This window comes from Bactrocera oleae, chromosome 2, assembly GCF_042242935.1.
Source record: "Bactrocera oleae isolate idBacOlea1 chromosome 2, idBacOlea1, whole genome shotgun sequence".
NCBI classification, from domain to species: Eukaryota; Metazoa; Arthropoda; class Insecta; order Diptera; family Tephritidae; genus Bactrocera; species Bactrocera oleae.
Window position 1 is genome coordinate 10808347 of NC_091536.1, and position 13711 is coordinate 10822057.

General features: G+C 27.9%; 1 protein-coding gene across 7 annotated transcripts in view; it reads right to left on the bottom strand.

Moving 5' to 3' along the window:
• The window catches only part of LOC106624572 (uncharacterized), a 363928-nt gene that overhangs the window by 47102 nt on the left and 303115 nt on the right, over window positions 1-13711 (bottom strand). The window lies entirely within an intron of this gene.

The following is a 13711-nucleotide window of genomic DNA, read 5'->3' on the forward strand; positions in this document are numbered from 1 at the left end:
GTTTTTGTAATGATAAATTCTGTTGTTTTTACCCCATTATGTCATTGGCTAAATGTTTTCATGTTCTCTGGCTGCAGTTCACTACGTTTCGCTCCAATTTCAGCGCAATACTTTAGCGAAATAAATTCATGGTGCAAGTACAATAATTTAAATGCGCTGCTGACAGCTCTCAGCGGCACAGAAACAAAAAGAAACAATAAAATATTGCCTGTTGGCAACATTCATTTTCAATGCAACACCAACAAACAGAAACGCGCGCACACACACACACACAGATGCAAACACAACACACTGGCTGTTTGCATTCTTATGTATGTATGTGTGGGTATGAGTGTGTGCGAGCGCGAGTGCACTTTCGCTGTTATAACCGGTTGGCATATATGTTGGCCAACAAACATTTACGATCGATGCAGCTCATTTTGTCTGTACGCCTGTCGGTGCCATCCGTTTGCATATGCGTTTTACATATGTATGTGTGTGTTTATGCGTGAGTGCTGCAGGCGCTTTGTAATTGTGTAATAAAATTCGCCTTTGTTGATTTAAATAAATTACTCTGATAAGTGTGCTTTCGAACAAATTACAATGGAAGCGCGCTTACTCGTAAAGCGAAGATTTGTAGCAAAAAAAAATAAAAAATTAGCGAATGAAATATCAACGTTGGAGCAATTAGGACTACACGCACGCTTTTAGCAGAGCCTATTGATGTTAGTCTGCAATATTTAACTAACTTGATGACCTAAAATGTTTTTGTATTGCGCATGTGATGCCAATGGACTGAATACATACATACATGAAGGTGCATGTTTTTATGCATATAGAATTTTTTCGGAAATTCGCTCATTGAATTATCGAGCACAGTTTTTGGTGAAATGTAGAGCATATAAAATTTGAAAGAATTTGGGTTGACATTTTATCTTTGGAAAATTTTAGTGTAAAAATGAAAAAAGTATTGTAGTAAAATTTAAACTGATCTGGTAAAAAGTTGACTATATGAGCGCTTTGAATGGAACGCCGTTTTTTGTGTTAGAAATATACATATATTCTAAAATTCCTATGAGTGTTTACATTATATATATATATATATATATATACATATATAACAGCTTTTTCAACTTCTTCTGTTTATGAAAGCTTTAAAACTTGAAACGAGCTTATAACAGCTTTCAGAACTTCAGAACTTCTTCTATTTAGGAAAGCTTTCAAACTTGAAACGAGCTTTAAATTTTTAGTCTCCAGTTGTAGACACAAAGAATTTGAGACCTAAATGACCAGTTACTATAACATAGCACTTTTTTCAAATTTAAACTCTAAGAAACTGTGGAGTCCACCAGTATTTTTGGAATCAAATATACCGTCTATATCTTTAGAAATTTTCATTAATGTTCTTCATAAATAGGTGCATCTTTTGTGCTGCTAACTTAAAGTTTAAAGTATAGAGTTCGTTTTTAAAGCATGTTATATTTTTGTAGGCTTTACTATATTCTTAAAAGTATTAGTGCTTTAAGCACTAAACTTAAAAATAGGTGTTGATATTAGCACACAACTTTTTGTAGAGTGATTTTTGTATTTTAAATTGTTGGTTTCCATAATGTATATAGTTTTTTCTTTAATGATTTAATAATACACAACACAATTCAATACACATTTATATTATTGAAATTTTTATGCTTTTAAAAAATTTATTTTTATTGCGTAAGATTAAGCTGATTATGGTAAAGCTTTTGTTAACCTTCCATAGTATTTAAGTTACGCCAAAACGTGATTTGAAAACTTTAAAGTAAATTTAGAAGAGTGTCTCAATGTATTTTATTATGAACAGCAAACTGTATGAAAGCTAATTGGTGGAAAAAACCTTTTTCAATAAAAAAAAGAAATAGAATATAAAAAAAAAAATATATATATATATATATAAACATATAAATAAGAGTAGCTGGTTTCATGATGTGTTTTGAGCTTCCCCGAATGGTTTGAAATTCCAAATACCTTTTAACTCTTTACTACATTAAACCTCATTGGTGCTAAACTTGCAAAAGTTTTTTAAATATACTTAAATATGTTTGTAATGAGAATTTGAAAATGAGTAGTGTACTTACTTTATTTTGCTGTTGAGAAATTTGTTATTATTTTTTGTGAAATATTTTGTTTTGCTATTGTGTGTATTCAATTCTTATAAGCAGATATAATAGTATAACAGTAGAAATAAAAACTTAGTGCTGTTCCATAAATTAATAAAGTAATTGTGGTATAAAAAAATCAAATAACAATAATAATGACTTAGAATTAGTTAAAAGGGAATATGTTGGAAAAGAATTTACATTAAAATTTATTAAAAATATATGCAAACGCAAACACACATACAGACACAGCATGCCAAGTTAATACACGCACTGGTAGAGAGCAGACATATAGGTGAGTATTTCACGCGCTTGCAATGCATTTCTTAAATCAATTAATGTATTTATGTAATTATTATGTTTTGTTGTTTTTATGAGAAATCAATGCGATATAAGTGCAAAATTGCTTGTGTTTTTCCTTTACAATGTACATACGTATATATATATATTTACATATGTATACACACACACACACACACACGCGTGTTAGTAAAGGCGAGATACACCAAAAACAAGAGCATAACTTAGTCACGCACACTTCTGATGCAAATGCGCCTTAAGGTATGCTTTATGCATGGCAAAACAGAATAGAAAGGAAAAGGCTTATGCATAAAAGTTGGAAGAAAACGAGAAATTATAAACTTGGTTTGAATGCGAGCTGGCTAAATAACGAGGTTTCATATGTAATAAACAACAACAACAATAAGTTATTTTTTTTTGTAAATAAATTTTAATATAAATTTTTGTTGGGTCAAGTGTAAATAAACGAGCATATTTTTGATTTCAATTTCAAAAGTTAGTTGTTAGGTACATACTATAAGGATATGATAAATTATAACTTACACTTTGCTGCGCTCACATATGCTTTTCATATATTTGTTGCAAATTTCACTTTTTTAATACGCTATACACTGTTTAAAATATATTTGTTTTTATAGGTATACTTTGTTTTTGCGTTTAGAATTGTTATTATTTTGTTTTGGTATTGTTTTTTTGTTTATTATATTTGGTTAAAAAAATGGTAAATATTATTTACATTCAACTCTTAAATTTTGCATTCCTTTGCTGCTTACGCAAAATGCCATTGAAATATAAGGGAAACACGAAAAAAATATATGTAAATGTAGTGGGTAATAGATAGTAAATGCTTGGCAAGCACATAACGGTTTTACAGGTAATTAGTAGGTATGCATGTGGTAGTTGAAAGGTCCACTAAAACTAAATAGATGTTTGTATATAAATATATACTATATATATATATATATAAGTATGTATAAGGTAATATGTATTGGTAGCATATCATATACTAAGTTGCCCTCTGGCTGTGGTGAATAATGTGAGCGTATAGTGGTGGTTTCTAAACAAAATCTTTAATTCGAGAGAGAGCTACTTAAAAGAAAATTTCCTAGTTTTTATTTACGTATGTATGATCATTTTGGCATTAGGGACTAAATTTGGAGGAATCGGGCAGGGTTAGCTGGAGTTGGGAATGAATGCAATAAAAATAATGTGGGCAAAAAATAACAAAAAAATTTTAAATTTAATATTTGAATGTTGTGGTACAATGCAAAAAATGCAGGGTTTCGGGCAAGTAAAGAAAAGAAATTTCAATGTGACGTGGATTGCGTTGGTAAAATTGTTAAAAATAAACTGCGCACAAACTAATCGAACAGTACTCAGCACGAAGGGTTGGATAAAGTGATGGTTAGGATAAATTAGGACAAATAATGCAAATATATATTTAATACTGAATAACGGGTGAACTAAATAGATAACACAAAGCAAATCTGAAATTTAAAATAATTCCTCTCGTGGGAAAAATCTTAAGTTAAAAAAAAATTATATTAAAAACAAAAAGTAAAATAATAACAAAAATTAAAATATAAAGGAATATATATTTTTTAATATTTAAATATATTTTAAATAAAAATTCATAATTGCTAATATATAATGTAATTCAACAAAAATTAATATTTGGCATTTTTCTTGTATGTTTGTAATAATATTGTATATATTCATTTAGTACTCAGTAATGACACTGCAGCTGTTCGGTGTAGTAAATTCCAGTTTAATAGATTATTAAATAGACGGTTAGGTTATATTTGTGTAGAGTTGTGTTGACGTGCCTTATAATTTTATATGATCTTTTGTCCAGCTATTATGTGTTTTACACTTCAAGTTTGTCAATGCTAACTGGTCATTATTTTTGAATAGCACTAAATAATTATGCATGTTTGTACAACGGTCGAGAATTTCTGTACACTGTGGGTCATGTTGTTAGTGACAGATACGACACATATAAATGTAATTTTGTATAATCTGAAATCAAATTTTGTGGATATATATGAAAACAACGCAAAGAAGACAACACTTTTTGATATCTATACTACCTCAAAACGAACAACAAGAAAAAAAATTTTACCTTATAAAATAGCATCGATGCAGAGTGAAAATAGTTTTAGCTGAGACAACATTATCGATGATATCGGTGTCAATATCACAAAATATTTTAAATTGATCGGGAAAACTATGAAAATATTCGTTTTCGGCAATAATAAATATTAATACATCGATTTGCTATATATATCGATACATGTTGGTACATCGATAACTGTTGTTAAAAACTAATTTTTGGTTGCAATTGAAATTGTTGATAAATATTGATATTGTATGAAATCATAATTTAAACTCCACATTTAGTGGGGCTTCTTATATTTAAGCGTCATTACAAATTTTAAATATTCGAAAATAGTAGTCTTCAATGGATGGTTTAAACGCTTGTTTTAGTATATTCAATATATTTTAACACTGTATTAAATAGTTTGACACAACAACAGCAGTGATAGTTTAGTAGCGGTGGTAGTTTTCAGAGTTATGCAGTAGTAACAGTTGTTGACAGTTGCAGTTATTTCGTATTATTAGATTTGACATTCCAAATGTATGAATTTCATTGATAAAGATATTTAAATATACTATATATTATAACTTCCACAATTATTTACACTAAATTATTATTAATCAAATAAACAAAAAATTCATTTCGTGGAAATTTTTAAATCGAAATCTCTTATAATATAGAAATACAATAACATTTGTGCATTGCTTCCAGCATTGCATTAATAAACATATTTGTTAGGTAACTAAAATCTCACAAGTTAAATTTTGAATTTCACGAAAAATATATATTAAAACATAGCTGAATATTGTTAGGTTATTAAATTATTTTTTTTCGTTTTTTTTTTTAATTATTTGTTTAAATAAACATTTAATTGTCCAATTATTACAAAAAGCAGTTATTTATTTGAATTTAATCCCAACAAACGCAGTGAACTTTTTTTTTTTATTAAAAATTAGCTAAAGTTTAGTGGAATCGACTGCCTTTAAATCATATTAAAAATTATTTATTCATATTTTTTAATTTTTTTTAAATAATTCAGAAATATTTATTTCAGAGTTTTTTTTACTGTAAACAATATTGACTGAAAAAATATTTTTTAACCGTTTCATATACATATAAATGTTACTCATGGTTATGTTACACCCGGTATGTATGCAGTACTGAATGTTTCATATTATTATTTTTTATTTATTATATTACAATTAAAAACACTAAATTCCAAAATAATTTAATTAATTCTATTTTTCGAAGCTTGATTAAATTAAAAATAAATTTATTTTAATTGATTTGTTATTTTACCAGTGGCTAAAACACATAACTATTAGAACAATTAATATTTAACGTTTACAAAGCGTAATTTTGAAGCTGATTGCTATGCTTTTGAGCTAGAAAAATATCTAAATTTTGCAAAAATAAATTTTAGTAAAGTAAAGTTTAAATTGTTATTTATATATTTCTCTATTTAGTTTTTTTTTTGTTTTATACATTTATTTAATTTCAATTTTAATGTAAACAACTTTGAAAACTATAGTTATAATTTTATAAAACATAAATGAGCGTTGCGCACACCTACTTAAGAAAATTACATTCGCGTGAAACTACTATAAATGCACAGTTAATTTCCTTACATTCAATAAATAAGAACACTTAAGCACATAAAGCTGAGGCGCGATCTGTAAAGCATAAATGTCATATAGTTTCTGGTGCAAAAGGAAAACAAGCTTCGCATATGGTTCTTTTTTTCTTTTATGCAGACATTCCATCTATTATATGCTTTCACATTCCGCTTTTCAACTCTTCTCTATTGTTTAAAAAGGTATAAGAATGTAACAGCACAACTGACGTTACTGTTTCCTAGTTTTTGTTGCTTTGTTGCGCGCAACTGTCATTTAGCGTTTTAAAATGCAATGCACAAAACAGCGAATATAAAGCTACACATATACATACAAACACACACACAAACACACATGTTTTAAGCCTATGCAGTTGCTTTACTTTGCCGAATGTCTGTGTCGATTGTGCATTTCACAGTTCTGCAATTCTTCACATTCCGCATTTACTTATTGTCTTCTGCAATTGCTTTGTTGGCGCAACATAAATTGTAGCGATTCTGCGACTTTTAAGTGCGCAATAGCATACGATGCGTCTGCTATTCTCTTTTGCTTTGAGCGTGTGTGAGTTTTTCAATGAGACAAGAGAATAACAGTGAACAAAATTACTCAGATCTATGACAGCAGTCTACACGTAGAATCACATGCAAATACAGCACACTTTTTAATGCTGAAATAGAAAAAACTCTTTGTACTCTTGTACTTCGTCCAGTTATTTGCTGTAACTGCACACTTCTTTGCTTGTTAAAAAGCAATTAAGAATATAATTGTTTAGTCGCACAAGTAACTAGGCTTTATTACCGCTTTGTAATTAGCGAAAGACCATTAAATACTTTTAAGTGTGCAAAGTTGAACGAGTTTAACGAAAAGCGAAATCGCTTAACAGTATTGAGAATTTAGCATTTATGACAACAAGCAACAAGCAAAAAAAATTAAATAACGCAAATTTGCTGCGTAATACTTTCACTGATAAGCTTTGGAAATATTTATTTTCACAAATTATTTATTATTATTTCGAGATTTATTTTCTTGTGTAAACACTTTGAATAATGTAGCCTGAAGTAATGTATGATATTTCTTACTTTTATGGAAATGTATACCATATGCAATACTGATTGATGAATTATGTATATTACATTTTTTCAGCTTCAATATGTTGCTCATACGCCCTGCATTACCTTGATAAATTTTAATTGTGTTAAAGTTAATATTAAATTACGTTAAATTTCCCTTTAAATAACAAATGACATTGTAATGAGTTTACGAATTATTATTCATTGATTGGAGTTTTTTCATATTAAGGTGATATTCTGGTCTAGATTAAAAAAATAAGCCGTAGAACCAGACATTGCGACGGTATTCTAGATTAATAATTTTTGTTTTGGATTGCTAGGAGGGTTGAAGTCCTGGATATGGTCACATGCCAATTTTTTGCGACCCCCATTTTACCAGTGACTAATTTTTGAAATTTATATTTTTTTTATTTGTTTCTGTATGTTTGTAATGTTAATAAATAATTAATAAAAAAACCTGGATAATTAAAATATTATACTTGAAATTCATGCTGCTAGACCAGAATACGCTCCCTTAGGTACACTCCGCAAAAAATTCTTTTTTTTAATATGATTAAATTTTTTTTAAATATAAATAAAAACTATAAAACATAAAATAAATCTGAGCTTAAACTGTACAGCACACGTGAACTGACTGAAGTTGTCATGTAAATGCTCTACTCAAATTGGATTTCGATTTAAGCGAAGTTCAATTAAAATGCAAAAACAAAAAAACGAATGTTCGCAAACTTTAATTTTTTATTGAGTTTCACTTTGCCAGCGGGCAAATAAATTACGCAAACACACGCTCGCACAGCTAAATGACTTCGTTGAGCTGCCTCTTACGCTCTTCGCTGCACTCTCTGAACTAATGGCCACTTACGGTTGGTGTGCTGTCACCCTGAGCGTGTTAGTGTCAATGGGCGGCAATTAAAAATTAAAAATATTGTGTCACCACATATTAAAGCGAGCCAGAGTGTAGCGAGTATTCACGTACCGTAGCATACTCGTGTATGTTAACATGTATATGTGAGCGCTAGCATAAGCAACGGAACTTTTACACGATCACACTCGCACGTTTACATCACTGTGTGTACCTTTGCGCAAGTTTTTAACTCTTTTTTTTACCGCGCTATCTTGTTTATTGCTTATTAAAACATTACCATTGGCTGGCGTTGCCACATGAATGCGCCTCAAACTCAGCACAACGGCGTGCGAGTTAAATTATGTGGAAAATTGTTTTGCGTCTCTGTTTTGTTGCAACTACAAATTATCGGGGAAATGAGCGAGATATGAAATTATTTCGATTGATTAAAAAATTTAATTGAATTTTTTAAAAAGAGTTTTGAAGCAAGATGCAATTCAGCGTAGTTAGTGAAAAAATAAATATTTTTTAGTGTAAAGAAATATGGTATTCTTTATATTTATATTATGTTATTAATAGCTGACATATGTCATGATACTGTTAACGTATCATGACTTTTATGTATGTATATGGACTTCATAAAAAGGAAGGATGTGTAATAAAAAACCATAATTAATTTACATTAAATTGACTGAATTTAAAAATAATAAAATTTAAATTTATGAAAAGCGAATAAAGTCTGCATTAAGCGCTCCATTTAGATATGGGAAACCCTTACCTACGAATTTCAAAACTGACATTGTTTACTCGATTAATGCACTAGGTTCTCTAAAATACTAGAGCTTTATTGACGGTTAACGATTTTCTTCAATAGTATATAAAACCTAGTTTAATAGCAGACAGAGAGAATTTTTTTTCAGTACCTCTGGACTAAATCACATCTGAATGGAAAAATATATGGACTTATTCATTGCTTTACGAGCTTGGCTTCAGGTCACTATTAATAAGAATTATGTATAAAAATACTCTAGGAAAAGCGGATATACAATTTTTTCGAAAGAAACTGCAGAGAAATGTGACTTTTGAGAAAATCTTTACACTTAAACAACAACAACAATTTTGTAAACCTTTTCTGATAAATATTCACTAATAATAACCTACGACAACTACTTTACTCAAGCATTAACTATGACGTTTTCTTATTTCCCTTTCAAATAATATATATTGTTGAATTATTTGCATTACGAGGCGGTATACTTAAGATATATATAGTTCTACAAGTATATATGTATGTATGCCAATATCGCTGAGCCTAGCCGCATAAATTACTCGACGATGTTGTTACTGACTGCACAAGTAATTGGCTTATGTGCTGATTGCTTGTGGAAAAGTTGAACTAACAATAACATAAACGGAGAAATCTGAGAAAGTGAGATACGAGGGAAAGAGAACTGTAACACAACAACATAAAAGCTTTATGGCAACAGCGGAAATAATTCAACCGTAAATGAGATAAATTGCAAACAAGATAATTGAGCAAAGATATGCACTAAATAACACAATCATACTCTTACACACGGCGGTAGAGTAACATAATTGTATGTATTCCCATGAAACAATTTGGTATGGTTATCTTAAACCAATATTATCTTACTAAGGTTATACATTTGAACTGAACTCTTCAACCAATTTGGAATTATAGCAATTTAACGACGAACTATACAACTACTTTTTAAGATAAAAAAAAAAAAATAATAATTGAAAAGAAAGGTGAGGTTATGCTTTTTTACGAGGTATTCGTACATCAAGATTTTTTTGTAAATGAATATTAACTGGATATCTATACTATAAACATCTTATTCCTGTTAACGATTAATTGGTATATATATAAAATGGTCAATAACGCGAGTAGTTATAAACATAGCGTTTACCGTCAGTTTACCCATTGTTTAAACTTTTAATTTTCATAAAGATAAACCAATAATGCAAAAACCGAGTATTCTACTACAGACAAAAGATTTAAAAGATTTCAACTATATTTTTAAAATTTTAAATATATTGGCAAATAAGTCCGAAAAATAAGAATATTAACCAAAATTGAGTAAATCCGGATATATAACAAATTTTTTAGGTTTAACCATAGGTGGGTAAATTATTTTTTAAAAATGTTTTATATAAATAAACCAAAAATTCAAAAGCAAACTATTCTATTATCCTCTAAAATTTTTAAAAAGTATTGGGAAGTAAGACGAGAAAATATGAATATTAACCAGATCTGCGTAAATCCAGTAGTTGGAAAGCCTTTAAAATGAACTTTAAGTGAAAACTTATGCTATTAGAATTTAGTTTTGCGTAAATCCGAAAATCTGCAAACATTTTCAAAAGAATATTACTCGAAAACTCATACAATTTGGATTTTGTTTGTGTTATGGACTAATCAGTATGCATGTTAAATATTTCTGTGTTAACATGCGAATTGTCAATACTAGCTATAACACAGGTTAGTAAATTTTTTTCTCAATTTTTGTTACAAGTTGACTCAAAATTTAAGGAAGTGTCATGAGGACTGAAATTTTTTTTTTCGAAAATTTAACCATGTTATATGACGAATTTTATAAAATTTGTAAATTTTACTTAAGTAACTTCCTTTATTAATTTTATTAGTAGAGTGAATTTGAATTATTTTCCAGTCATTAAATAATATTATTGCTGCTTGTGGCTTGCTGGGTGTAGGCGCATAAATCATTGTATTTTCGTTGTATATACATGGTGTATATACTTATTTATTAACTTATATATGTTTACGTTTACTTTAATGCAATTTGATATATATATATATATATATATATATATATAAATAACAAAAAAAAAACAATAAATATATATTGTATTTATATATATACATATATATATAATAAATAAGTAAAATAATATGTATTTATTGTGCACGTTTCAGTTACATATGTACTTCATATTCTGTGTTTAATTGGCTGATGTGCTCTCTAGTACATATGTACAGCTTTTCATAGTTAAATATCATATGTTTATGCTTACATATGTGTATAAATGCATATTATGCATAAATGCAGGGGCTTTAGTCGTTGTAGTGCTTGACGTAGTGTTGTATTTGTATTTTTTGCCAGGAATGGGCGTTATTCAACATACATACATACATACATTTATAATGTGTATTATGATTATACATTGTTCAAGCATATGTATATGTATGTACTTATTGTACTTAAGTATTTAAAAGTCTTTGTATGCAAATAGGTTCTTAATGCAAGCATTTACAAATGGGCTTAAAATTTTTCGTTGCTGCGTATTCGATTTGTTAAGACTATTTATTGAAAAAAAAGAAATTAATGTTTAAAAATTGAAAATGTTTAGTAAAACAAAAAAATTTATTGTAATTAAAAATAAATAAAACAATTTAATGGCTTTATACAGTTTAACAGCTACGACCTAAAACATCGAAATTAAAAATTTTAGAATATTAAATAAATATATCATTCATTAACCTAATTATGTAAAAAAATATATATTTATGAAAGCTACTTTAAAGCTTTTTATTTTCAATTCATTTAATTTTCTTTTTAAAATTTTGTTTCGTAATGGATTAGTATATTATATTTTTTGTGAACATACAATAACTCAGTTTTTATTCGCTATACTAACAGCTGAAAATTTGTTTCGCTTTCCATTTGATTTATAAAAATAATTAAATTAATTAAAGTTCAAAAATTAAGTATTGGAAAACAGGAAAGTATTAAAAATTATGAACTCTAAACAAAAATTAAAAAAATATTTAGTATTAAAAAAATAAAGTTCTCAAAACCAAAACCGTTATACAAATATGTTGGCTGTGTTACAAATTTTTTATCAGAGTAGTTCTGGTTTTGGGTAAAAAAAAATTTGATCCATAATTAGTATGAGTAGCTAGTTATATATAAGGTCTATCAAGTAACACTACATCCACATTTTTTAGACCGATATGAGGTTCCAATGTTAAAAACCATAGGTTTCCTAAGTTCAGCAATAATGTCTAAGCTCAGTTCTTCGCATAGCCTATAAATGGCTGTGTTACGTCAAACTAGCTAGAAAAGTCTCAAACCGCCCTAATAAAAATGTATAAACAAAAATGGTTTGAGAACTAAAAATTTTCCTCACACAAGTGTACTAACAACTGTTGTTCTGTTGAACAAGTAAATATTTTTCGAGTAGTTGTTAAAAGGCACATTTGATCAAAGCGCAGGTGTCTTTTATTAAATTTGCAAACGAGAGGAGAGGTGGTCCCTCTCTTTATCGAATAACGTCTGCTTCTCAGAATCAATTGTGTTATTTAATGCTTGGGTAAAAAAATAACAATAGCAAAAATAAAAACAAAACCAAAAAAACCATACATTATATTGAATAAAAAATAAAAAAAAGAACTGTTATCTATGTGAATGAATGTGTTTTTTTATTATTGTAGTAACAAAATTTGAGCAGCAACGAACTAAAAGACTTAAAATTACAACTATTTAAAACATTTGTCATATTACAGTTAATTCTTATATATTGTAAATACTTTGTATGCCTTATGTTTTTAACAGTTATTGTTGAGTGTAAGCAACATATTATTTACTATTAATATTATTTTTATTGTGATTGGACGTATGCTTATTATTACTTAAGTACAGAAATACATATGTATATATAGATATGTACAGATTTTTTAGTTAATATATATGCATGCAGTTATTTTCACAAATGGAAGCTCAAAGAGTTAAATATTTTTTTAGCAAACATATTATATAAACATCTTTATATTGTAATTAATCTGTCTGTATGCATGTATAAGCATATGCTAGATAATTGCTGAATTTAAGCTTCATTAAATTCTGTTAATAATTCCGTTGAATTAGTATTATCTACATTCGTCGAATTTAGTATTATGAACTTTTAATGGTTACATGAGTTTTTGGTAATGTTTACGTTTTATTGCATTTTAGTTTTAAAATAAGTGTTGTTGTTGTCACAAAGTCCAGCTTTAGGAAAAACATTTTTAATAGAAAAATATATAAAAAAAAAATAATAATAATAAAAATAATAATCTATCTATTCAAAATTTTCCGTTCTACAAAAAAGGCTTGAATGATTTTTTCTAAAGTATTAATTTCAAAGTTATACACAGCTGAAATTTAGCATTAAATGTATTGTATTCATATAGTTCGCCATGTCGTATGAGCAACACAGAGAATAAAAATCACTACGGTGAAATGAATGCTCAGTACATTTGATGCATATTTTTAACTGCGTATAATTTTAAATGTAATGTTTTTATAGAAAAAATAAATGAAATATTTTTTTTGAAATCTTTTTTTGGTATTGAAATATAACTTTGCCACATACGAGTATACGAAAGAAGAAATATAATTTAGGCACGTTTTAAAATTAAAGTAAAGTGCTTCTTTACGTAGGTTTCTTATTTATAGCGCAAAAACTGAAACTTCAGATGGCGTTTGCTTAAAAAGCAATTAATTTGGGAAATAACAGACACTCTTATATATATATAAAAATAATAATTATTCTGGGACATTTTATACATATATATTTATTGTACATACATGTATACATACATACATACATACAGTTAGTTAATTATATATTTTTTTATTATCTTATTTGTG